This window comes from Anolis carolinensis, chromosome 2 (genome assembly GCF_035594765.1).
Source record: "Anolis carolinensis isolate JA03-04 chromosome 2, rAnoCar3.1.pri, whole genome shotgun sequence".
Classification (NCBI taxonomy): domain Eukaryota; kingdom Metazoa; phylum Chordata; class Lepidosauria; order Squamata; family Dactyloidae; genus Anolis; species Anolis carolinensis.
This window is the reverse complement of record NC_085842.1, coordinates 215,668,359-215,694,398: the sequence shown is the minus strand read 5'-3', so window position 1 is coordinate 215,694,398 and position 26,040 is coordinate 215,668,359. Positions and strand designations below refer to the sequence as shown.

Below are 26,040 nucleotides of genomic sequence, written 5' to 3'. Positions count from 1 at the left end.
TGAGTATCTGTGAGAATATATGCTTTTAAAAATCCCAGTGTTGACCATGTACAATTTTTAAAATATTAAAAATAATGTCTTAATTAAAATAGGAGCTTGTCTGGATTCAAATGGCAAAATATTGTTAGTGGAGAAACTGAGTTCTTAGTAGGTCAACATTTCATTTCTATTGTAAACAGTGGCATCGTAATTTCACCAGTGCAGTGCAGAATAATCAACCCTAGCAGCTAGTTACAAATTACTAAGAACCTGGAGTTAATTTCTCCTTCAAATAAATGCTTACTATTTTCTATCACTGCAATTATGTACATTTCACTTCTTTTATGGTGTAACTTTTTCTAGATTCAAATGGTGTAGAATTAGGACATTATTGCAAAGATTAGGGTGGTGCATTTGTGGTTATTCAGTAGTGTGTGGTTGCATTGCTTATGGCATACATTGTTGCATACCAGTGGCATTTCCGGTTTCCTCCTGTTCTTGAGCCATATATTTTAATTCACAGGGGAAACTCGTGAATAGCCTCATAATAGCATGTTGTTCCAGTGCTGCCACTGGTGCAATACTAACTAGCGGTGCTGCCTTGATATTGGGTGAATCCATGTGTGGTGGGCATAACTTTTCTCCATTCCACTTCCCTATTCCCAAGCTGCAACCATTCAATTCCAAGTGAGCAGATGGAGAGAATTTTGGGCTGCATTGCCATTAGATGCTCTTTTTCCTCGATTTGCCCACAAATTTTAAACTATAATTTAACGGTGTAATTTCAGAGTTCTTTCCTGACACTGATGTGTTTTCCCCTTTGTTGTATAAGCATTCCTTCACATGGAATATACTGCAGACATTTTGGGAAAAGTTACTGCTTCATGAGCTCACCTACATTCACACATGTGATAACAACATTGATTTGTCAGCAGATTTCCTTTTGAATGTGGATGCACACCTTTAATTGTTATATGACATGCTGGATTCAAATGGGCAAACATTGTTATCAATTGAACTCTCTAAATTTGCTGTTGTGGCCCAGCACGCAAAACAAGATTTTGCATGGATAGCTACACTACCCCTTGGCAGTAGCAACTCATGTGTTTAAGGCTGGTATTTACCATACTTTGTCATCCACTGGAATCAACAATGCATCCATATTTATTATGAAAGGAGATACAGCGAGAGGAACACATCTGTAGGAAACTGAAAAAGTGGTACTGCACAATTGTGAAATGGTGTATTAACAGAAATAAAATGGTGGATTCTCATGATAGTGAGCAAAATCTCAAAATTAGCACAGTTCTTTCAATTAAAAACAGATTTAAAGTGCACGTACCAAGAAAGGTGAAGCACGGATATGAAGGAGTGGTTTACAAGGTGGTGCAGTAAGCGGATAACACATCTGTGTTGATACAGGCTTCTGGGGCCCCATTCAAAATGAGAGAACAGGATTGCAGTGCAATAGATGCTAATAGATTATGACAGTGGTTCTCAACCTGTGGGTTCCCAGATGTTTTGGCCTTCAACTCCCAGAAATCCTAACTGCTGGTAAACTGGCTGGGATTTCTGGGAGTTGTAGGCCAAAACACCTGGAGGCCCACAGGTTGAGAACCACTTGATTATGGTGTGACAATGTCCTCATTGAAATGATTAGGCCTTGTTAGTTTCCACAAATTGATTTCCATGGATTTACTGCAACTTCAATAAATACTTGCTTTTGCTTTGTAAATAAAATTACTTATCGTATTACAAGTGTATCACTTCACTACCTGCTGGAGCAGGAATATCATCTGCATATGCTGTTTGAAACTATAGCTGTAAATAATTACTCTTAAAAATAAAATAACCTCAACATTTTGCAATGTTGAAAACTGGGCTATGTGTGGTAAACATTATTATTAGGAAGGAGCACACAAAGTAGGAGAAGCTGCAGCAGTTTGCTTTTGTGGGAGCCTCCTGGAAAAAGCAAGATTCCTCCCCCCTCCTACTCTCCCACCAGCTGATTGCAAATAACACTTCATTCTTGGTTGCTTCCTTTGGTGCAAACAAAGTTCAAAGGGGGAAAAACTGGAACTATTTAAAAAGCAGGTGAAAGAGGACCGCTTGTGCCAAATTGGGAGAATTGGAGGATATGAGGTACCTTCTCAGTCTTTGCAAGTAACGATTCAATGCATCAAAGACAGAAAAGTGCCAGAGCTAGCAGTACTGTTTATGTCTTTTGACTGTCCTGATTTATCAGCCTTGTCAAGTGCAGAACTTTCACTGACGGTCTGTATATTTGCTGAAGTTTGGCCTTTGTTCATCATTCTGAAGAGTACAGCTGTGGTCTAGCTTCAGAGAACAAATTAGTAGCTAGCTAATCTCATCCCATTCATGTATGTCTTGGAGAAATGCTCCTCCTCTAGTCTTGATGTATGGTTTTTTGTCATCACCATGAATAAGCAGAAAACTGAACTTCGCCACCAATACAGGAATCTATTGTTTTATGAATGACAGATTGAAAAGACAATTTTTAAAAAGACTAGCCCAGAAGCTGTCAGCTGTGTGAAAGCATTCCTTCTCTTGACTCTGGGTGGTCCCCTTGGAAAGTGCCATCATTTCAGCACCATTCATCACAAAAGAGAGAGTAGCCTGTGAGCACAAAAGCAGAAAAATGTAATTACCTGACTTTTAAAGACCAGGCCAATGATGGCATGATTGTTCTGCGTATTGTACACATTTGGTTGAAGTAATCTTCTTTGGGGAAGAAATTAATCAATTTGGTCAACATGGAAAGCAAAAGCAATCAAAAACCCACAATATTGCAACAATTCATTGTTTTTGGTGAAATTACTAATAACCAGCAATATTTGTCTTCTTCCAATCCATCCTAACATTTTCTCATCACATTGTCACCCCTTGATTTTGCCATTTTGTATAAGAGACGCAATTTTACTATGCTACTATATAGAAGGACTTGAGTATCCACAGATTTTGATATCCATGGGGGGTTCTGCAACCAAATCCCAGTGGGTGCCAAGACCCATTGCGCTTACTTCTATGTCCCTATTTTCAATTGTTATCCTTTTCAGTTCCTTCTTCTACCTCTTATTGTCTGCTGCTAAAACTTAAAACATAGGATCCTTAAGGGCAGGAAATTGGGTTGTTGGCTGATGTTACAGAAACACATATATTTATGCTGTTAATAACAAATGTTGAGCAATGTTTCCCTCCCTTTGGATAAGAAGAGTTTTTTAGTGGATCATTTTCTCCTCTCAGATAAAAGTTGAAGGCGCACTCTGATATTTGGATGCTTCTAGTCTTGGGGCTCCTTTTGCTCACAGTTGAAAACAATTGTGTGGCTGTTCGATTTTTTTTATTTCATGGATTTTCTCTGGTAAAGGAAAAAGCAAATGGAAGTGATCCAAGTCCAGGCCTTCTGAATGACACTCCATAAAAAACCTCAGAAAGCACCTTACATAAGAAGATGGGGAGGTACTTGCATTTTCTCAGCCAGTTTCTAGGAAAGGATCAGTTCACAGTCTCTCAGACTGTTGTGGGGGCTGGACTATAGTTTGAAAAAAACATGAACAAATTCCTATGAACACTGCACATATCTTATTTGTAGTGCAAAAAGACATGAAAGAACAATACAATATTTAAAATAAAGAATCATTTTAACCAACATAAAGTCACCAGTATTTCAACAGGATGTGTGGACCTGCTTTTGGCTGATACGATAGTCAAGTTAATTAGGATTGTTGTTGTTGTTGTGTGCCTTCAAGTCATTTCATACTTAGGGTGATCCTAAGTCTAAAGTTTAGGGTGCGAGCCAGGTAAATCATCATCATCATCATCATCATCATCATCATCATCATCATCATCATCATCATCATCATCATCATTTTTATTTCTACCCCACCACCATCTCCCAAAAGGGACTCGGGTGGCTTACAAAGTACTCGTACTGTAACAATACATACGGTGCAATAAATACAAATACATAAATATCAAAGGAAAACATAATTCACATCATAATTCATCATTGTGTGAATGCATAATTCAATAACCTTGGAGGGCTGCATCTGGCCCAAGAGCCTTACTCTAGGGATCCTGATCTAATCAATACATCCAGCACACTGGCTCATGTTGCTTTGAAAGGCATTTCAGTTCTTCTGACAGTAACCCCCAAATTGCCCCCCCACACACACACACACACACTTTGGGAATCATTGTTTGACCATAATCTCTCCATTTCTATTTTTGGGTTTTTGCAGCCGAAAAATGAAAATTACAGAAAAATAAGACATTGGCTCAGTGGAAAGGCCAGGCAAACATGCTCTGCACTTGTATTTGGATCAGAGCTCCTTTCAATAGGTGACCCATGTCTGAAGGTTGCAGATCTTGAACAAACACAATTCATCTAAGAAAAGAATGAGGTGCGCTAGGAATTCACAAGGAATGAAGAGGGTGCAGGGTTGTCAAAAGTGTGCTTGTCTGGAGCTTTAGGTTAATAAGTAAATGGATGGACAGATCCTTCAGGATTTTACTAAAGCCAGATTAGAAGACATTATGTTTTCTAAATTGGCTGATAATGACAGAAGAAGGTGGTCCATTCTTTCTCATTTCATCTTTTAGTTCACAAAAAACAAATGTTTAATGCTAACTATTTCTAAGTAGAAGTTGGCTGCTCACTGCTGTTGTTTACTATATATGATCAGGTGCTAAGTGGCATATGATACATCACAAATAGCAACAACAACTTTTAACTGTAATTGTATTTATTCAGTGCAATGCTTGTGCTCCATGTATTCTCTGAATGTTATTTCAGCAATTCATAAAGTCATCCAGTGTGGTAATTCATGGTGTCATCCCCATGTACTTTCTGTCTTACCAAACTATGCCACAATATTGAAGCTAAAATATCAGAAAATGTGACAATACCAGCAGCTATATGAAACCCAGCAGCAACTGAAAGAACAGAGTGTACTTGTAGTGCGTACAGTGAACATTGTATGATTCAAAGTGTCATTATAATTGGGCAGTGATGACAGCTCTCACCAAAATGCATGTATATAATTGGAAAGTTCAAAAAGTAAATTAGGACAGAGTTTTAGCTTTGTAAGTGCTGTAAATTGATTCAGTACATGTAAGCCTTGCTTATGAAAAGTGTTTTTGTGGCTATCTCAAGCTAAAGGGATTTCTTTTTTAAAAAATTCTAAAACATTGTGGAAAAAAATTATAGACAGTTACTTTGTTATCACCACCACTGATGGTGTCACTTGGTATGGTTGTTGTTGCTGCTGCTGCTGCTGCTGTTGTTACTGTTATTGTTGTTGTTGTTGTTGTTGTTGTTGTTGTTGTTGTTGTTATTATTATTATTATTATTATTATTATTATTATTATTATTATATAAAAACCTTGTACATTATGTCATAATCATAATCCAGCCCTGTGATTATGAGGTGGCGATGAGCACACCCCTCCCAGGGACATTATGGCTTGCTATTTTAGAGGCCACCCAAGATGTTAAGCAGTCAACAGAAGGGCACCCACTATTACACACGCTGTTGACAAAAGTAGACTTCTGTTTTGTTGTACAGTCAACATTTCATGAAAGATGCAACTAATCCAGCATTCTTTTTTCTTTATTGTGACCAGCTGAAAACTTCTGCAAAGTTTATTGGCAGGGCAGGAAGGCAACAGCCCTTTCGGGCTTTTCTTTAGCAGTATACTGTCCCTAAAGATGGAGGTGCCATTAAGCTTTCATGAACAATAGCCTTTTGACAAACTAATCCTCCATAGATTTGTTTCCTTTTCTTTAAAATAAAAGTTATCTGTGACTAACAAAGAAATACCTTATATATTCAACATATAAGTCAACTTCATGCATAAGTCAAAGGCAGATTGACCGTCCAATATTATAGATTTTGATATGGCCCATGGATAAGTTGAGGATCATTCTGCAGAGAGGACCACGGGACAACCACACTGGCCACTACAATCATTTCCCCTTCAACTAAGTGGTCTTTAGGCAAATCATCTCCTTTCAACCTTGAGCAGTATCGGAATAACTATAATAATAATCAACATGGAAACATTAATGCAAAGATTATAATAAGCTAATATAAATATATATAGGTAAAGGTAAAGTTTTTCCCCTGACATTAAGTCCAGTCATGTCCGACTGGGGGTTGGTGCTCATCTTCATTTCTAAGCCGAAGAGCCAGTGTTGTCCGTAGACTCCTCCAAAGTCATGTGCTGGCATGACTGCATGGAGCACCATTACCTTCCCGACGAAGCGGTACCTATTAATCTACTCACATGTGCATGTTTTTGAACTGCTAGGTTGGCAGAAGCTGGGGCTAATAGCGGGTGCTCACTCCGCTCTCTGGATTCGAACCTGCTACCTTTCAATCCACAAGTTCAGCATCTCAGTGCTTTAACACACTGCACCACCAGGGGCTCAATAGATAAATATAGTTGATACAAGGTACATATCTTAGTAAATGAATATAAAGATATTACTACAGTATGGCATTTTAAATGCTGCTTTATGATCAAAACAGCTACCCCTGCTAATGTTTATAGGTAAAGGTAAAGGTTTCCTCTTCATGTTAAGTCTAGTTGTGTCTGACACTAGGGGGTGGTGCTCACCTCCATTTCTAAGCCGAAGAGCCGGAGTTGTGTGTAGACACCTCCCAGGTCATGGAGTGCCGTTATTTTCCCACCAAAACGGTACCTATTGATCTACTTACATTTGCATGTTTTCAAACTGCTAGGTTGGCAGAAGCTGGGGCTAACAACAGGAGCTCACCCTGTCCATGGATTCGAACCGCCGACCTTCTGATCAGCAAAATCTGCAGCTTAGCCGTTTAACCCACATACTATGGAAACAATAATGTCTCGTTTTAAATATGCCCCTAAAAACCTATCAGATAAGCTTCCTTGCTTTGGAAACCCCTCTTTTGATCGGGTTGCCTGCTTCTATGGTAGGTTTCATTGGGCAGCATCAGGAGATGGAGCTATATTGACAGGATTCTGTCATTTTAGTTATGTATCGTAATGCAGGATATCAACCACTGCTTTAAAACTGTGAAGTAGGACATGAACAATGATGGACTGTTGTATGTGTGTGTGTTTATAAAATGAGGTGGCTCTTTTAAGTGCCATAATATTAATGATTAGGCTATTTAATAACGTGTAGTGCCTGAATCCTAAATAAGTTTAATTTTCCACATATACACACACAGAGGCGTGAAAATGATAACTCACCAAATCCTTGATAAACACATGTACTGACTGGTTTAAAAGAGATTAGATAGACTTTTCTATGAGTCTGAAAAGGGGATTTAATTAGAGAGAACTGTTGGGGGGAAATGACTGCACCTACATTTTTCTATAACCCGCTAATTTCAGCCGTTGAAATGTAAGATACACATTTTTGTGTATTTAGTGAAGTCTGACTGACTCTAAATAAGTGCAATGGTTCGGAACGCTGCCTTCTGTTGCAAGTATTTGATCAAACTGGTTTTATTTTTTTAATCCCTGGAATGTAATTTCAGTTTGTAGAATATCCCAGCCCAACTCTGTAATAAACATAACCTAAAATTAAGTCCAACAAATTAGTTTTTATTCTCTTCCCCCACTCCATAGCTATAAAAGGATAATATCTTGAGAACACAATCTTGCTCTAGAAATTTAAAACTTTTTCATGAACCAAGGGATGCTAAAAAAAGGAGAAGACCATCAAAAAGTGCTGCCAGCCCATGTAACATTGTATAGCAAAGGTAGGCAAAGATAGGAAGCGATGTCGTCCTTCCATGGGATCTTCAGAGGGCCAAATCCATACCCGCCAACATTTCACAGATGAAAATTAAGACATGTGTGGCGGGTCAAGCAATATCAGAGGCCCCTTCCATGCAGCTGAATAAAATCCCATATTATCTGCTTTGAACTGGAATATATGGCAGTGTGGACTCAGATAACTCAGTTCAAAGCAGCTAATGTGGGATTTTCTGCCTTGGTATTCTGAGTTATAGGATTGTGTGGAAGGATCCACAGTATAGTCAAAATGGAAAAAGTTGTAACTGTAGGAGAGCATACAAGGTAGGAGGGCTTGAACACTTGATTTTGCCTGAGCTTACTTGGAAGGAAAAATTCTGCCACCTCTGAATACTGTTTGCCTAAGAAACCCTATGAAATTCATTGGGGTGACCATAAATTAAGAGCAGACTTGAAGACACATACACAGATTAAACATTTTGGCAAAGAAAGGAAACCAATAGCTCTAAGATGCCTTCCAGGTAGCCTTCAAGATTCCCCATAAGCAAAGTCTGTCATAGATGTTTTGATGCAATGAATTCCTTGTGCAGCTAGGCTCCTAGACAGCCACTGTGTATGTAATATTGTTTATTTAAAGTACGGCATTTTATTGCAATGAGCTTTGTTGAGTGCACATACTTAGCTGTATTCTTTATACCTGTGTTTACACTAAATACACTTTTAGTCGGTTAAAATCCACCATCCTTACTTTGCATTTGTTAGGACTAATTCATGCTATTCACCATAGCTTACACAGTACTTAGAGTCAGAATGGAATCAGAAGAGATTTGTGTTAGTGTAAAAGAAAACCCAAAGGGAATTTAATAGTACCAAACCAACTGTTAAGACTGTATAGCACATATGGTTTGATCTTAACAGTGTGAGCGATGCACCAGGAGGCCCATGGTTCAAATTCCATAAGTCTGAATTCCTTAGACGACCTATAAGCAAGCTGTTCTCTTAGCCTGTTATTTAGATCAGGCATCCTCAAACTGTGGCCCTCCAGTTGTTTTGGCCTCCAACTCCCAGAAGCCCTTGCCAGTTTGTTCAATGGCCAGGATTCTGGAAGTTGGAGGCCCAAAGAGCTGGAGGGCCACAGTTTGAGGATGCCTGATCTAGATCAATGGTTCTCAACCTGTGGGTCCCCAGATGTTTTGGCCTTCCAGAAATCCTAACAGCTGATAAACTGGGTGAGATTTCTGGGAGTTGTAGGCCAAAACACCTGGGGACCCGCATATTGAGAACCCCTGCTGTAGATACAATCGTTTGGATGTCCTAGTAGTATTCTAGGTTTGCAATACAATTCAACCCACAATATACAGTGTTCCCTCACATTCCAGGACCACCCGCAATAAGTGAAAATCCATGAAGTAGGGGCCCTTGATGTCAGGAGGCAGGAGGGACGGTTTTGGAGGCTCGCACACTTAATCCAATGGGAGCGCGAGCCCCACTTGTGACATCACTCCCTCACTGGCCAATGGGGGAGATGGAGGCACAGCAAGCAGGGAGAACAAAAAGCAAACATATGTTAATGATAGGATTATGGGTGGCTCTTTAGCAAGCCTTTGTCAAACGATCTGGCAAAAGTCTTCCGGCTCTCAAACTGGACCTGGCTATGGATTCATTGATTGATTTAGCAAGTTTCATGAATGAGAGTCTGACACACGCTGGCCCCATTGTGGAAGAAGCAGTCATGGCAGGAATCTTGATGGAATTATTGTATGATTCAGAGTCCAAGGAAGGGGGTGGCTTTTGTCTGATCACTTGATGACTTCTTGTCTCCCTTGCAGGAGAATGAGTCTTTTATGAGTGATTTTGAATGTCCAAGGGTTCCTTCCTCCCTAGATGGCCTGGCATCTGTGCCCTTTGAGATCCGGGAAGGAGGTTCATTGTCTTCTTCTGCAGAGGGTGATTTCTAGTAATCCATATTAGTAATACATAGCCTTGGACATTCTGGTGGTGCCTGGCTGGGTTGGCATGCTGGCCAGAGTTCATGCCTCGTTCATAAGGGGTAAGACATCATAGGAAATAATTAGGACAAATAAAAATAATAAAAGATAATAAAATGATAGGGGACACACGAGGGGCTCACTTATGGGGAGAATCATGAGATCCAGCATCCCTTGGGTTGGGAAGACAAACACAGTCCAATAGGCGTTAAAAGGGCTTCGATCTCCTCTTGCATGTCCATAGGGGGGAAAGGGAGGGTAATCCCAGAGGTTCCCCATCAGTCCTGGCAGGCAAGAGGGCTTGTTGGGGTTCACTCTAAGACTACGAGATGGTGCAAGGAACATGAGGTTCATGCAGGAGAAGGGAAAAGGGGTCCCTGATACCTAAAAGTTCATAAAAGGACATAGGAAAGATATTGCAGATCGTATTGCCTGTGTTCATTCATAAAAAGATAAACTCATTCCTGAAAAGGGACCAATTCATGTGTGGGGAGGTGAATCGGGGCCATTCTGGTCATGGAAGGCAGCCTGCAGAGAGCTCCCTTTGCAGGCAGGAAAGTGAAAGCAGCATCGGATACATTTTATTACTATGCGTTAATGTGTAACGAGAGACAATGGAGTCTCAATGGAGAGAGACAATGGAGTCTCAATGGAGAGTTTTTGCTACTGTAAGAGAGGAAACAATGTATCGGTGAGGCTGAAGTCTCTTTAAAAAGGGAAAAACCAAGGTTCCTATGAGTCTGTGGAACTCCTGGCAGAGATCAGCTGTGTTTCAGAGCAATGTGAGTGCGAGGGCTTGCATGTTCGACATTAATATTCTGGGTTATATGGCTGTGTGGAAGAACCCTAAGATTGTATTATGGTTGGTAGGTCAAATTCTCCCCTATTCAGTTTAACTTTTTAATGTGACAGTGCTATAGTGTAAAAGTGCAATTTCATTGACTCAGCATAGCACACCTGAAAATGGTTTTAAAAAGGATGGTAAGAGACTCTTTTGGTGGTGTTATTGTGCCCTTCCACACATCCCACATTATTTGAGTGTGGACTCAGATAACCCAGTTCAAAGCAGATATTGTGGGATTTTCTGCCTTGGTATTCTGGGATATAGGGGTGTGTGGAAGAGACAATTGTTCCAGTGGGTCTTTGAATTAAATCCACTTGTAGATAGGTCTACATCTGGGGTCCCCAAACTAAGGCCTGTGGGTTAGATGCGGCCCTCCAAGTACCTAAAACTGGCCTTCACCCTCAGTTTTAGGTACACAACAACAACAATCCTAATTAACTTGACTATCTCATTGGCCAGAAGCAGGCCCACATTTCCCATTGAAATCCTGATAGGTTTATGTTGGTTAAAATTGTTCTTATTTTAAATATTGTATTTTTCTTTCATTGTTGTTGTTGGTCTTTTTCTTTTCTTTTTTGCACTACAAATAAGACATGTGCAGTGTGCATAGGAATTTGTTCATATTTTTTGCAAATGATAATTTGGCCCCTCAACAGTCTGAAGGATTGTGGACCAGCCCTCTGCTTAAAAAGTTTGAGGACCCCTGGTCTACATATTGTGGCTGGTATCAGAAAATAGAAGGGGACAATAGAAATATCATGCTTATCAGAACCCCTCCAGATGAGATTATTTTTGTAGTATTAGTTGCTGTGGTTCTTGTTGTTGTATTTTCTAATCCTGAAGCCCCAAGAACCACTGCATCATTTGCCTCTTCTGGAGGAATGCTTTTACTTTGCAGAAAAGTCACTTTTAATACCCAAATGGCCCTTACCTGATTTCTGTGCTGAACTCTGCTTGCCCCTAAAGTGGCCACAGGATTTCCCCAGGAACCAAAGCAAAGTGGACCTGTGGGCAGTTAGGAGCCCCACGCCCCGTTCAGATGCTTCTGGCAACAGGCAGCGCCTGGAGACTGTGAAGCATCCAAGGGATTATGCAAAAGGCCTTGAAACAGATCCAGCTCATTCAAAGCGAAGGGAAGGAGGGTGCTTCTTTGGCTTTGTGTCTGCCACAGGTATTTGAGGAGGATTATTCACTGAAGTGCTTTGTGACAGTGTTATAGAAAGGAACACCCAAGCTACAGAGAGAGTTGGATAGTTGGGCTGCCGAAGTCTGATCAGTCCGATCACTCTCAATGCTTCTTTTTTGTTCCGAGATAATAGAAGGCATGAAAGCTCCCCTTTTTTTGATGGACTGGGGTGGTGTTTGCTCAGCATTGTCAGGACATTTCCTGGCTGCTGCATGTACCTTTTATCTGATGAACAATGCGTGAACTTTTCTGACTCTGGGGGATACAATGGAGTAGATTTCACCACTAAGTTTCTGTACATGACCAGATTCATTTTTGTGCTCTAGCAGAGAGGTTTAAGAACAAATGGTATACGTGGATTTCCTTCCCATGTGTCACATATCAGGCATGTCACAGGCATGCCTGATGAACCAGCCTAGAAATTCACTTGAGGATTTTCTATGCATTTGTTTCTAGAATCAAATACTTGTATTGTCAAGATCATTGGGTGGTGCCTACAATTTCCTCTTTGAGTTACAGCCATTTTGGCATGACTGCAAAGTTGCATGACTTTTGACTTGCAGGATTCTTAACTTTCTGCTAAACTGCCTAACATTTCCATTATTTTATCAGTGGGATTGTCATTTCAAACATTTTCCCCACTTTGGAATATTACATTTCTCTTTGCTACACGCGGGTTAAACCACTGAGCTGACCGAAAGGTCAATGGTTCAAATCTGAGCTCCCGCTGTTAGCCCCAGCTTCTACCAACCTAGCAGTTGGAAAATATGCAAATGTGAGTAGATCAATAGGAAGGTAACTGCACTCCATGCAGTCATGCCAGCCACATGACCTTGGAGGTGTCTATGGGCAATGCCAGTTCTTCGGCTTAGAAATGAAGATGACCACCAACCCCTAGACTCAGACATGATTAGACTTAATGTCAGGGGAAAACCTTTAGCTACACATGTTTTCTGAAGAAAGGGGGTGTTTTCTTCTTTTTTTGTTTTTATGTTTCCAATAATATGCATGTGCAAATAGATTGGCAGAACAATTGTAAAGGACAAGGAGTTTGCTGGGACAGTGCTCCTTAAGCTATCTGACATGTTGAACCAGCAAAGTTTTCCCCTCAATGTACCATGCAACTCACAAAGAGCCAGTGGCCCGTGGCTTTGTTATTGCAACTGGGACAGGACCACCACTTTGAATGGCACTGCGCTCAAGGAGAAGTATTTGGAGTCAGCAGCTTACTTATGCTCTTGGATACGCTCTCGGTTTTGCCATTTGAAGCAGCAGTCATGGACAAGACCATATTTCCTACTGTATCTCGCAAGCAATTTGAGTGCTTCCAGATGGGTAACAAAATCTCAGTAAGTTTTGAGATTTCCCATATTTTTGGAATCTTCATAAAGACGAATTCAAACTGCCTCTTTCTTGAAATATCCCAGCTTGCTTTCTCTCTCTCTCTCCCTCATTCCCTTCCCCTTGCCACTGAACACGTGTTACATCCTATCTCATGAAAGATTTTAGAAACTGTTTTTTACTAATCTCCACTGAACCTTTTAAAACTATTATTCAGGAATTATAGTTAAATGCTTAAACACTTTAGCAATATTACTGGTATGTTACATCAGGATCATTTGTATTGGTCCAAATATTCCTCTTTCTGTTGCTTTATCTTGTTTGAATCTGTGTCTTAGAAACAATAACTGTATTTACTTGATGCCTGCCATCTTATTTTTGAGATGATAGAAACCCCTACAAAAGTAGAGATAGGTTGTTTTTCAGACCATAGTGGGTTCATTCAAAATGCCCTGGAAAGTGGGGATGAAATGTCTTTGGTAATGCCAGGTGCTTCCAAAGAACTACTTTGGATCTCTGACACAAAACTGGTTGTACATGAGCAAAACCTGGAACTTCCTTGGTAGCTCATCCTGACGGACCATTGGGAAATCATGTTATTAATGCCTGCAATTACCACTTTTGTTCAAAGATCCAAACAATGCATTGATAATTCTAGGTACTTCAAGTTTTCCCTCATCCTTTCCCATGTGTTTTTTTTTCTTCCCTTCAGGGTGCATTAAAAAAATCCTGATGCCTGTACAGTGAGGCCTTAACTTAAGAGTTTAATTCGTTCTGTGACTGAGCTCTTAACTCAAAATGTTCTTATCTCAAAGCAAATTACCCATTGAAATACTATTAATCTGTATCATCCCCAAAACATGCCCAATTTTTGTTACGTGTTTTTAAATAGGAAAATGTACTTTATAAATAGCAAATAATGTATAAATGCACATTCACATGAAACAATAAAAAGAAAGATCAATGTTAAAATGGTAGAAGCATAAAGCACAAAGCCAACAGGCAGAAGCATCATTTTCTTCACACTGTACTCATTTCAGGCTCTGTCCCTCTCTTGTTCTCTCTCCCTCTCTCTCTTCGTGAAACCAAACAGACCAGGAATAAAAACCACACAAAATCAACTAACCCAAAGTTCCTCAAAGCAGACGAGAACAAAACATACAGCAATCTCCCAAAGCTGACAAGAGCACGAGGCACAAGGCACGGAGGCTGCTCCCTTACTCTCACACTAGTGCACCCTCTTAACTCAAAATACTGATCTTATGTCAACACAAAACACAGACCAAGCAACACTCTTATCTCAAAACACCCTTACATTGGAATACTCTTAAGTCGAGGTTACACTATACTTTAGTTGCCCAGCTTTCTCCTTTTCATAATGATTTTTGAACTATGTTTGGAATCTCCTTTCTCATGTTTATAGGATTTTTAAAAAAGTGTTTCTTGTATCAGATTTGTACGTTATATTTTTGCATTTTGCCTTGGTGTAGCATCAAGGATAGTACAAAAACATTTTAATAGACCAGGAAAAAAGCCACAATAATACAATTCCTTCCTCCAAAGACAACAGACTTTGTAAGCAGTTGACTTTGGATCTTTGTGAGCCAAATGTATGCTCATTTAAGAATATCTCAGCAAAGAGGCCTTAAGGGCAGACAGGGCAAACACTGGAATGAACAAGGAGAGGGAAAGGCCAGACTTAAGTGCTGCAAACTCCACCATACTAATCTCTCGGCTGACAAAACTGGAGCTCAAAAGGCGTCATCACTCAAGAATCACTATTGGCATTCTTTCTTATCCTGAAGCGTTCAGACGAGGCATGTAGGGAAAGTCCAGAGCTGCTTCATGACTACACAAGGAGCAGTCCCACATTTAGAAGCGTTCAAAGGGGAGTAGTGGCCAGCTTGGTATAGAACCATTATTACTGACAACACTTCAGTTAAGGCACCTGAGCGTGGCAGACCATAGCTGTGTTGTTACAGTTAAGGACTTTGAAGGACAGGTGTGGATGCAAGGAAATAATCATAGGAGAGTGGGAGGTAGCCAGAAAACATAAATGGTCTCTTATTTCATGGCTACAGGCTTGCGGTGGATCTACCGTGGGAGTGGGGAGAGAGGGTGTCCTAGAGCCTGAAGATCCATCAGCCACAGGCTGCCACAAAAGGAACACAATGTAGTGCCAGCTATTAAAATACAACTCATACAATTCCTCCTCATGGCCATGTTTAGTCCAAAGTGTCAGGCTCACTTCAAAGGATCAGTCTGAACGCAGATCAAAGATAGCTGCTCTCAAATTCAATCTTTATTGAAGAATACATGACTTTGGAAAAGTCGAGAATGACCTAATGTTTACATACATCTAATTTTATCACTTCTGATGCAACGTAATATCACACGTAAATATCATCATCAAGCCCCACCTTCTGGATCACATTTCTACCATGATTTCTATTCCCACACACTACAGCAATTATAATTGTTTATACTTTCAACTCTGAGTTCCCAGGCTCATTTTATCTTCTCCCGCCAGGTGCTTGCAGGGTTGTTTTATGTTATGAAGTCAGATTCAGGGCTTGGAAATTCAGCCCTGGGATCTGGCTCCATGACATGGCGCCCTCGTTCTCTTCGTCCTCCTCTTCGGTTCTTCTTTCATCATAGTTCTGAAACAAATCAAACAATAACTCTATGTGTCCATTTTGTCCAAAGTCCCCATATACTTTTTCAGTAAGCTGCGATGGAATACTGGGTGTATTTTCCCTAAACTTTTTGGCAATGCCAACTGGAAAGTCACTTCATTGATAACACCCTGTATTCTGAATGGTCCAATATATTTGGGGCCCAGTTTTCTTGAAGGTAGCCCCAATTTGATGTTTTGGGTACTTAACCACACTAGATCTCCTTTATTTAATTTATCGCCTTCCACCCTCTTTCTGTCTGCGAACGCTTTATACTTTTTGTGTGCTTCCTTTAAGGATGCAGTCACTTGACTCCAACATTCTAGCATTTGCGTTTTCCACTTCCCGGCCTCTGTTTCTTCATTTTCTGTCCACCTTGGCAACTGGGGTAAAGGCTGTATTTCATACCCGTAAACTACTTCAAAGGGGGTTTTATTTGTTGCTGAATGTATAGTTGAATTAAAGGCTAGTTCCGCAAAAGCCAACCACCTAGACCAGTCATTTTGTCTCAAGTTAGAGTACATTCGAAGGAACTGCCCAAGCGTTTGCTGAGTACGTTCCACCGCCCCGTTTGTCATAGGGTGAAAAGCAGAACTTAGACTCCTTTCTGCTCCTAGCATTTCCAAGAATTTTTCCCAAAATTTTGCTGTGAACTGTACTCCTCTGTCACTGACTACTCTACTGGGACATCCATGTAGTTTGTAAATATGATTTATGTACAATTCAGCTAGTTTCTCAGCCGATGGTAGTTTCGTCAGCGCTATAAAGTGAGCCTGTTTAGAAAACAGGTCTAATACTGTCCAAATATAACGATGTCCTTTGCTAACCGGCAGTTCTCCCACAAAGTCCATAGCTACACATTCCCAAGGTCTGGTAGGTTCCGCTACTGTTTGTAACAATCCCATAGGCTTCCCTCCTCCTGATTTATTTCTGGCACAATCATCACATTGAACAACATGATTCTTTATGTCCTTCCTCATTCCTGGCCACCAACAATGTTTTACTATTGCCTTTGTTGTTTTTGTAATTCCTGTATGACCAGCGCTCTGGTTGTTGTGAAAACGATGCAGAATCTTAATCCTTAATATTGCTGGGATATACAGTTTCTTGTTTACAAACCAAAATCCCCCCTTCTGTTCCCCCTTTTCTGCGTTGGACGCGATCCATTGATCTCCTTCATAAGACTGTTTAAGTTCATTTCCCCAGTTTCCTTCCCCGCCGAGTTCAACAAAAGCCATGTCCTCCTTTTGGGTTTGTGCTCTTGTCCTGACAGCTAAGCCCCATTGTTTGTCAGAGAATATTGTCCCCTCTTTTGCTGTGGTTATGCCTTCGTGTTGAGGCATGCGTGAAAGAGCATCTGCCAAGACGTTCTGCTTCCCTTGAAAAAACTTTAATTGGAAATCGAACCTGCTGAAGTATTGCGCCCATCTAATTTGTTTGGGGGACAATTTTCTAGGAGACTTTAAATACTGTAGGTTCTTATGGTCAGACCAAATTTCAAATGGGATTCCGCTTCCTTCGAGGAAGTGTCGCCAGCATTCTAAGGCTTTTAATATGGCTAATGCCTCTTTTTCCCATATTGGCCAACTTTTTTCAGTTTCGCTGAACTTCCGGGACAAATATCCACAGGGTTTTAAGTTCCCATTTTGATCTTTTTGCAATAGTACTGCCCCATACGCACAGTCTGAGGCATCGCAATGGATTATGAAAGGGCTCCTGATATCGGGGTGTTTTAGGATGGGTCCTTCAGTGAAGCATTCTTTTAAGGTTTCGAATGCCTTTTGGCATTCTGGCGTCCAACTCAGTTTGGCGCCAGGAGCTTTCACTTTTGCTGTCTCCCCTTTCCCTTTTGTTTTTAAAAGTTCTGTAAGGGGTGCGGTTATTTGCGCGAAACCTTTTATGAAGGGTCTGTAAAAATTTGCAAACCCCAGAAATGATTGTAATTGCCTCCTTGTTTGAGGCACTCCCCATTCTTTCACATCTGCTACTTTAGCTGGATCCATAGCTAACCCTTCTGGAGATATCCGATACCCCAGAAAGTCAATTTGAGTTTTATTGAATTCACATTTGGACAGTTTTGCGTACAGCTTTGCTTCTCTTAGTCTCTGCAAAACTTCCCGGACCAATTTTACGTGCTTTTCCTTATCTTCAGTTACGATCAAGATATCATCAAGAAATATGAATACCCCTCTGTACAATAACGGGTGTAGTATTTCATTTATAAGCTGCATAAAGCATCCGCCTCCGTTTTTTAACCCGAAAGGCAAAATTTCGTATTCAAAATGGCCGAATGCGCAGGAAAATGCAGTTTTCCAAGTATCCTCCGGTTTGATCCTTAATTTATGATACGCTTCAATTAAATCCAGTTTAGTAAATATGCTCCCTTTCTTCAATACGGTAATTAAATCCTTGACTAAGGGCATAGGGTATTTATTGTCCTTAGTAATTGCGTTTAAATTTCGATAATCAATGCACAATCTTAGGGAGTTGTCTTTCTTTCTCCTAAATAACACTGGGGCCCCGAGAGGAGAATTGGATGGCTTAATGAAGCCTCGCGCCAGGTTTTTATCAATGTATTTCCTTAATTCCTCCTTCTCCTGCACAGACATGGGATACACTTTTGGTTTGGGTAAGTTTGCTCCTGGGGTTATTTCAATTTCTACTTCTATATTCCTTTTGGGAGGCAATTTACTGGCCTCTTTCTGATTGAAAACATCCACAAAGTCCCTGTATTCAGGTGGCAATAGCTGTGGGTCTATTTCCCCTGCTTCATCTTCCTCGTCCTCCTCTTCTGCAATTTTGCTTATCTCCCATTGCATCTGCTGTTCTTTGAATGCTAGGCTTTTTCCTCTCCAATCTACTTCAGGATTTGCCTGTTCGAGCCATGGTATCCCTAATATTATGTGGTATGTGGCAATAGGGGCTATCACAAAGGATATTCTTCCTTCCCATTTGCCTATTTTACATGGGATTCCTCGTATTTCCTTTGTAGATACTTCCCCAGCAGCGACTGATCCATCTAGCTGCGAAAATGCAATTGGGGAGTCAAGCGCCATCTGCTGGCATTTCAGCGCTCCTGCTAACTCCGGGGTTATAATATTTCTAGAACACCCACAATCCACAAATGCCTTGCAGGTGGCCCGATTTTCTAGCCCTGAGAGGCAGATGGGCACTACTATCATGCGGTTGTCCCGACTCACCAGCTTTTCTGAAGATTCTGGGGCTTGCACCTCCTCTTCCGCGCGCCTCCCGGTTGCTGGCTTGGGCTTTGGGGCTTTTGGCGGCTCCCCCTTCCGGGCCCAGCATTCTGCTGCTCGATGGCCCGTCTTCCCACATACAAAGCATCCCGGTTTAGGTTTGTTGTCGTCTCCTCTGGAGGGAATCCCCGGCCTCCCTCCGGGTCTTTCCTGCTTCCTCGTTTCTCCTCGACCCCTCGCCACCGGTCTTTGCTGGCCGCTGCCGCTCCTGAAGCGCTTTACTTGGGCCAGGGTGGATTCGACGCGCCCCGCTAGTTGAATCCATCCCTGGAGCGTTTCGGGGTCGTCTCTGTGCGCTGCCCAGCTGAAGATCTCGGGGCGCAGTCCCTCTTTAAATAACTCCACTTTGGTCACTTCAGACCATTCTGGTACCCTTTCCGCGAGGTGAAGGAATTCCTCTGCGTACTCGGGCACTGTTTTGTCCCTCTGCTTTATTCCTTTCAGCTGGTCTCGAGCCCTCAATTGCTCTAGCCGGTCTCTGAACCGGTTTTCCAGTGCGGCGAGGAAGCGGGGCACTGACCTCAGGCATGGGTCGCGTCTGGCATGAAGCTGCACATACCAGCTGGCTGCTCCTCGCTTTAGTGTGTTGCCGATGGCTCGAACCCTGCTTGCCTCGGAGGGGAATGTGTGTGCATTGTCTTCCATGTATCCTCTGATGCTAATTAGAAAAAAGTTCAGTTCATCTGATTCCCCTCCGTATTCTAGTTTGAGATCTTCCCTTCTAGGCATCCATTCTGCAGCCCGTTGATGCTGTCTGGGAGGCATGGGGAAGGGTTGCATCAGGTTTCCTCGGGCGGCTCCTTGGAACACGCCGCGCCCCACTCCGGTGGTCATTCTGCGCGGCTCCCGAAAGTCTGCCGCCGCTGTCGGCTCTTCCGCCCATCCGCATACTGGCCTTGCTGTAGCCCCCTCATCTCGCCTTTCCTCGTCGTACGGCACATCCTCCTCCTCTTCCAGGATCCCCTGCTCCTCTCCGCCTTCGTCTGCCAATCCACTGGACCCGATCCCTGGCCCCAGTGGCCTTTCCACTCCGACGCCCATTCGGGGGGTTGGGAGCTCTGTTGGAGATGGCGGCCTCAGAGTCCCCAGGGCTCGCTGACGCTCCACTTCTCGCGCCATTCTGTCCCGGAACTCCAGCTCCCGCCAGTATTCCTCATCTCCCTCGTCCCTTGCCGCCACGGGGCTCTGCGTTGACGCTCGCTGGCCCCTCTGGCTCCAATCTCCTTCTTTACTTGGTTCTCTCTCGGCGCCATATCGGCTGGGCTCCTTTTGGAGATTCTCTTCCAATAATGGCACCAATCTCCCCACGGTTTCCGACAGCCTGGATAATTTAGTTTCCAGGATGGATAACCGCAGGGCCACGGTCTCCGGCATACTTCCTCCAGATCCCCAACTGGTTTCTGCAGCCGCAGAGACGCCTCTTCCTCCCCTGGGAATTCTCTGGGTCACGCCGTTCGGCCTGGGGTACCCCGTAGAGGAAGCTATGGCTTGCAGCGTTTCTTCTCTCTTCGGCCGGGCCCCTTGCAAAGGCCTCTCTGCCCCATTTGGGCTTTGATCTCCTTCTTCACTCATTATCACTTCACTGCGAATTCCGCAGGAGGGTGAGAAATGGATTCTCGACTTTAATGTCAGGCTCACTTCAAAGGATCAGTCTGAACGCAGATCAAAGATAGCTGCTCTCAAATTCAATCTTTATTGAAGAATACATGACTTTGGAAAAGTCGAGAATGACCTAATGTTTACATACATCTAATTTTATCACTTCTGATGCAACGTAATATCACACGTAAATATCATCATCAAGCCCCACCTTCTGGATCACATTTCTACCATGATTTCTATTCCCACACACTACAGCAATTATAATTGTTTATACTTTCAACTCTGAGTTCCCAGGCTCATTTTATCTTCTCCCGCCAGGTGCTTGCAGGGTTGTTTTATGTTATGAAGTCAGATTCAGGGCTTGGAAATTCAGCCCTGGGATCTGGCTCCATGACACCAAAGCATCTGGAGGATACCAAATTGGGGAAAGCTGTAGCAGCAGATTTCTGACTACACTTTCTGACCTATTGTGATCACAACCTATTGGGGATTATGACCTGTTAGGATCATAACCTATTGGGTAGCAGAGTTTCAGGAGTGTTCCTTAAGTTTATTAGGTAATGGATGATCACTGGGCACATAAATATGTTATTGCTATTCCACACTCTCAGCAGACAAAGATTCAAGTAGGCTTCTTAAGGATAACATGTTTGTTTTACTCACAACTTCATGTATTTAAATATACAGGTACATTTCTTATCAGGTTAAATTTTAAAACGTTTCAATTTGTATCTTTAACTTATAGTCTTTATCAGTCTCTTCAAAATTATTGTTCTGTACAGCTCTCTTTATAACAGTGTACTTCCAAGGAAACTCAAGCCTCAACTGACTTCTAGCTTCTAACATTAGTTTCTGTACTTAAACAGACTCAAGCCTCAACTGTCATTCCTCAACTGTCATCCTTTTTTAAAACTGTATTCTAAACCGTCACTGAACCAGTCACATGGTCTGCAGCCCCTCCCACTGCTTTAAGTACATAGAGCTAAGAAAACTGCAAACCAAAGAAGACACACTTCAGGAAATAAACCGACACATTATAAACAGGCAAAACATTAGATTGAGGAAGCTTGGGAAGGTGGTTATCTCCAACACTTTCCCATTCCTTGCTATCATCATTTATTCTACATACTATATATGCTCGTGAACAAAACTAAATTTTTTAGTCAAAAATTGACCCAAAAACCTGGGTCGACAGCCACAGGTCAAAGTAAATACTGTACAGGCAAGCCCCAGATTATGAATGACATAGGAATTGTAGGTTTGGTCTTAAGTTGAATTTGTATGTAACTCCAGCCATATATGTGTGTGTGTGTGTGTGTGTGTGTGTGCTTTGGATAGCATAGGGAAGGGTTCACACCTTGTGTTAACATTTCTTTTGCTGTCTGTGTCCCTGTTCAGAAGATTTCACCGCATTTTCTATCCCTGTGATAATTCAATTTTGAAAAATTTGACTTTTTGTGGTATCAAGGATTGGTGACAAAGCTTCAGTGGAGACATCTTTTCTCCATAGTAACTCTCCCAGTGAAGGAGTCGTGGGAGTGAATTTCCCTTCTTAAAGGTAATTTCCTCTCACTTCCTGTTGTCTCACCCCTGTTCTTAACGAGGCGTAATTTGTAAATCAGATGTTTGTAACTCGGTAACTGCCTGTACTTTAAATTTTATTTAAAAATTATTCCCTCCCCCCTTCTCTGAGTACAAAGCTTAGTCTATCCTGGGAGAACCTAAAAGAGACTGGACTCTACACAGAATCCATTAGTTGGCTGCAACTGGCCAACCCAGTAGCATTCCCACCCAAATCTACTGTCATCATAAAATAACCTTGACATGCAACTTCACAACACAAGTATGAGACCAACATGTGGCCTCTAGCTCTCAAGCACAGGCAATACACAATACAAGAGAAACCCAATACATTATTTGACTTACTTAACACCTAGCTGAGATCCTGTACACAACCAGACAAGCCATTAGTCTGTGGGTGGCTCCATTTTCTGTTTTTCCTCCCATTGTTCACTGCTGTCAAATAGATGACATGTGACTCATTCAGAGCAAACAGTTCTCAGAAGTTGATCCATTTTAACACATAACCACAAGACATCTTCCAGCAATGCTGGTGATGTGCTGACCCTCTTAAGGCTAATTCTTCAATGTGTTTGCAACATGTCAAGGGTTGCCTGTAGGTAAGTGCCAAAAAATATTTACAGAAGCCTTAGCAGCTAAACATGCTTTCTTCTTATTCTTATTCTCTCTCTATGTTACACTGGGTGAGTTGCAGAAGGAAGTAACTTGCGTGAATACTAAGCAGCAATCTGAACAAGGCTGGGCAGAAGGGAAAAGGAATGCCACGCTTAAGCTGCATTACAGTAAATCTAATGATTAATGAACAGATTTGAAATTTTTGAAAGAATGTTTTGTAAGATAGCCACCTAGAGTACTTTTGGAAAATCTTGACCTTTTAGAGATCATAACCTTTTGGAAAACCAGAATCTCCATAGCCTTTTGGGAAAAAAAATTCACAATCATTTGAAAATCATAATCTTTTGTAAAAGTATGACCTTCCAGATAAGAGCCAAAGAGAAGAGTAAAATCTTCGCTTCAGTTGTATATATTTACATGTACTTATGCGAGGCAATTTGGTTTTCAGTTGTTAAGACTGATAATCTGGTTGTCTCTGATCTATTAGAACTGAGATTATGCCATTGCACAGAATATAGCAGTTGTTCAGATGTGTTCTATTTAGTGCCCAAAAACGTCTACTCTCCCATAAAACATCTTATCATGCTCTCAAGAGACAAAAAGAAAGAAGACTTCATTAAAAGCAACATATTTGGTTTACTCACAACCTTCATGTATTCAGCATAGAGGTACATAACTTGTCAATCCAGTTACAGATAGATTTGAAGTAGTTTCTCTGTGCCGATAACACAGGGCATCTTTCTTATAATCAACAGCAACATGAGTTTGCTCTTTAACAGTCCAAAATCTCATGGTGTCTCACGGAGTCTGTGCTCTAATGGAGTCTGAAGTCTAAAATGGAGTCTAAGCTCAGCATAGTCCGAGATCTGATTATGTGGTCTGCAGCCCCTCCTACAACCTCAAGAAACATAGAGTAAAGGGAAAGCTGCATACCAAAACATACATATACAATACAGTAAGCAAACAGAATCAGATACAAAACAAAATACTAGTGAAGGCTTGGAGAATGTTGCTATTTCTGACAAGCACTGACAAATTGACTATCTAGCCAGAAGAACCACTCATTCAACTATACTGGGAAGACAGAAAGTAGTGGCAACTCAGATTCAGGAAAGTCTGTCTCCGCATGAGAAATAGGAGAGTAAGCCTGCTGTGTGGAAAAGGCGGGAAATACAATAGCAATTCCAACATTGGGGGGGGGGGGTCTTCTGATAGAGCACATTCAGCTAGTCCACTTAACCTTCAAGAGGCAGGTCATCCATGACCAGTACTTTTAAAAAAATATTAAAATAATTTAACACAGTTTATGTATTTATTTCTCACATTTATATCCCGCCCTTCTCACCCGAAGGGACTCAGGGTGGCTTATAATAATGGCAGCAATTCGATGCCCATACAAATCAATATAAAACAGTGCATAAAATAGTTAAAACTATTAAAATACATTATAAAATTACAAAACATAAATTTCAAACATAAAATCAAATCCGTTCATCCTCATGCTTTGTCCGTAGTTGTGAAACACATTAACAACTATCTATAAGGGAAGGTGGTCAGTGTAAGGGATAAGGGGGGGGGGGGGGGAGAAAAAAGCAAGAAACATCAAATAACCATCTACATAGTCACAAACAAGCAGAGAGAAAAAAGGGAAAAAAAACAACAAACAAACAAGCAAACCACATAATTACACGTCCATAACATACATAGATAAATAAAATTGACTACCAGTACTTTTTTGAAGTTGTTTCCAAATGTCACATACCGTATGAGAAAAGTAGTCAATACATTTTGGCTGTGGTTCTTTGGTCAGTCTTCAGGGTCTAGGAAAATACTCAGTTTTGCTAGCTCTGCAATATAAGGCCAAAGGCCTACATGCTGCTTCTTTCCAGATATTTATGGGAAGCCTACTAATTGGACAGGGTGACAATGGCTTACTCCATTGTGATGTCCAGTGACTGCAGTATTGTATATAGTCATTATGACTATTTATTTACAGCATTTATATTCTGCCCTCCACACCCCAAAGGGGACTCAGGGCAGATCACAGAACATATACATGACAAATATCCAATGCTATTAGACATACAAAACAGACAACAAATAGAGTTCTTATGTCGGCATTTTTCCAACTTCGGCGTCCTAGAGGTCGTGCTCAATTCTGGCCACAGTGGGTACTCTTGCTCCAACGACTATGAAGACGAGCCCTTGATCACAAACTTTCCTCCATTTTTTTATTGCCGACATTTCTGGTATTAGGGTTGTTGTATGTTTTCCGGGCTGTATGGCCATGTTCTAGAAGTATTCTAGAATACTTCTAGAACATGGCCATACAGCCTGGAAAACATTCAACCCTACAATCCCGGCTATGAAAGCCTTCGACAACACATTTCTGGTATTTTTGGTATTTCCTTTTATAGTCCTGTAAAATACCTCCTCGCTTAAGCGGTGCCTAATTTCTCTACTCCAGACTCACAGCTGTTTTTGAACTGCTTAGGTGGACAGTGAGCTGGACTGAAGGTCAAGTGCTCATCTGACACGGGCTTCAAACTGCCAGCCTTTCTGTCAGTAGAGATCTATTCTGCTGATGATTAGTCAGCTGTGCTAAAGTCCGGCCCTTCTAGGAATCAATGACAGCAGTATTTTCCACGGATTTGTTTTTAAAGCTGGTAAAATTTATATATCTTGTGGTAGGAAATATTGATTCTGTCCTGCTTCACAAACATAGACACACACACACACACACACAGAACTTGGAATATCATTGCCAACTCATTCAACTGCTTATGCTGACCCTTAGAATGACATATTTGTGGATGAGACATAACTCTTATTGTTATTTGTTGAGCTAAATTTATTCAGAGGAGGCATGCCTTTGTTTTTCTTGGATGCAGAGATAGTGTAACTTGCTCAAGATCACTCAGTGGGTTTCCATGGCTGAGTTGGAATTCAAACCCAGGTCTCTCAAAATCCTAGTCTAGGATTTATACCATTGAACTACATTGGCCATTGTTATACTTACACAACAACTTCACAAACTGGCTAAATATGCACAGTGTATTGTTTTTATGCATTCACAATTATTCAAATATTTTCCTTTGTAAGAAAATGTTACATAACCGATAATTTTTAAAAAAAACTATAACAAGTGTACATACTTCAAATATCATTAGGTGGCGCTCACCATACATAGCCAAAGACACAC

The 26,040-nt window shown here is 41.3% G+C and overlaps 1 long non-coding RNA gene across 1 annotated transcript; it reads right to left on the bottom strand.

Moving 5' to 3' along the window:
- Positions 1 to 2,451: 2,451 nt before the first annotated feature.
- LOC134296538 (uncharacterized) lies at positions 2,452 to 24,778 on the bottom strand. The gene is made up of 2 exons (XR_010003321.1): positions 24,601 to 24,778; positions 2,452 to 2,616 (listed from the first exon to the last, which is right to left on the bottom strand). It is a non-coding gene; the product is annotated as an uncharacterized LOC134296538 (long non-coding RNA).
- Positions 24,779 to 26,040: the final 1,262 nt, after the last annotated feature.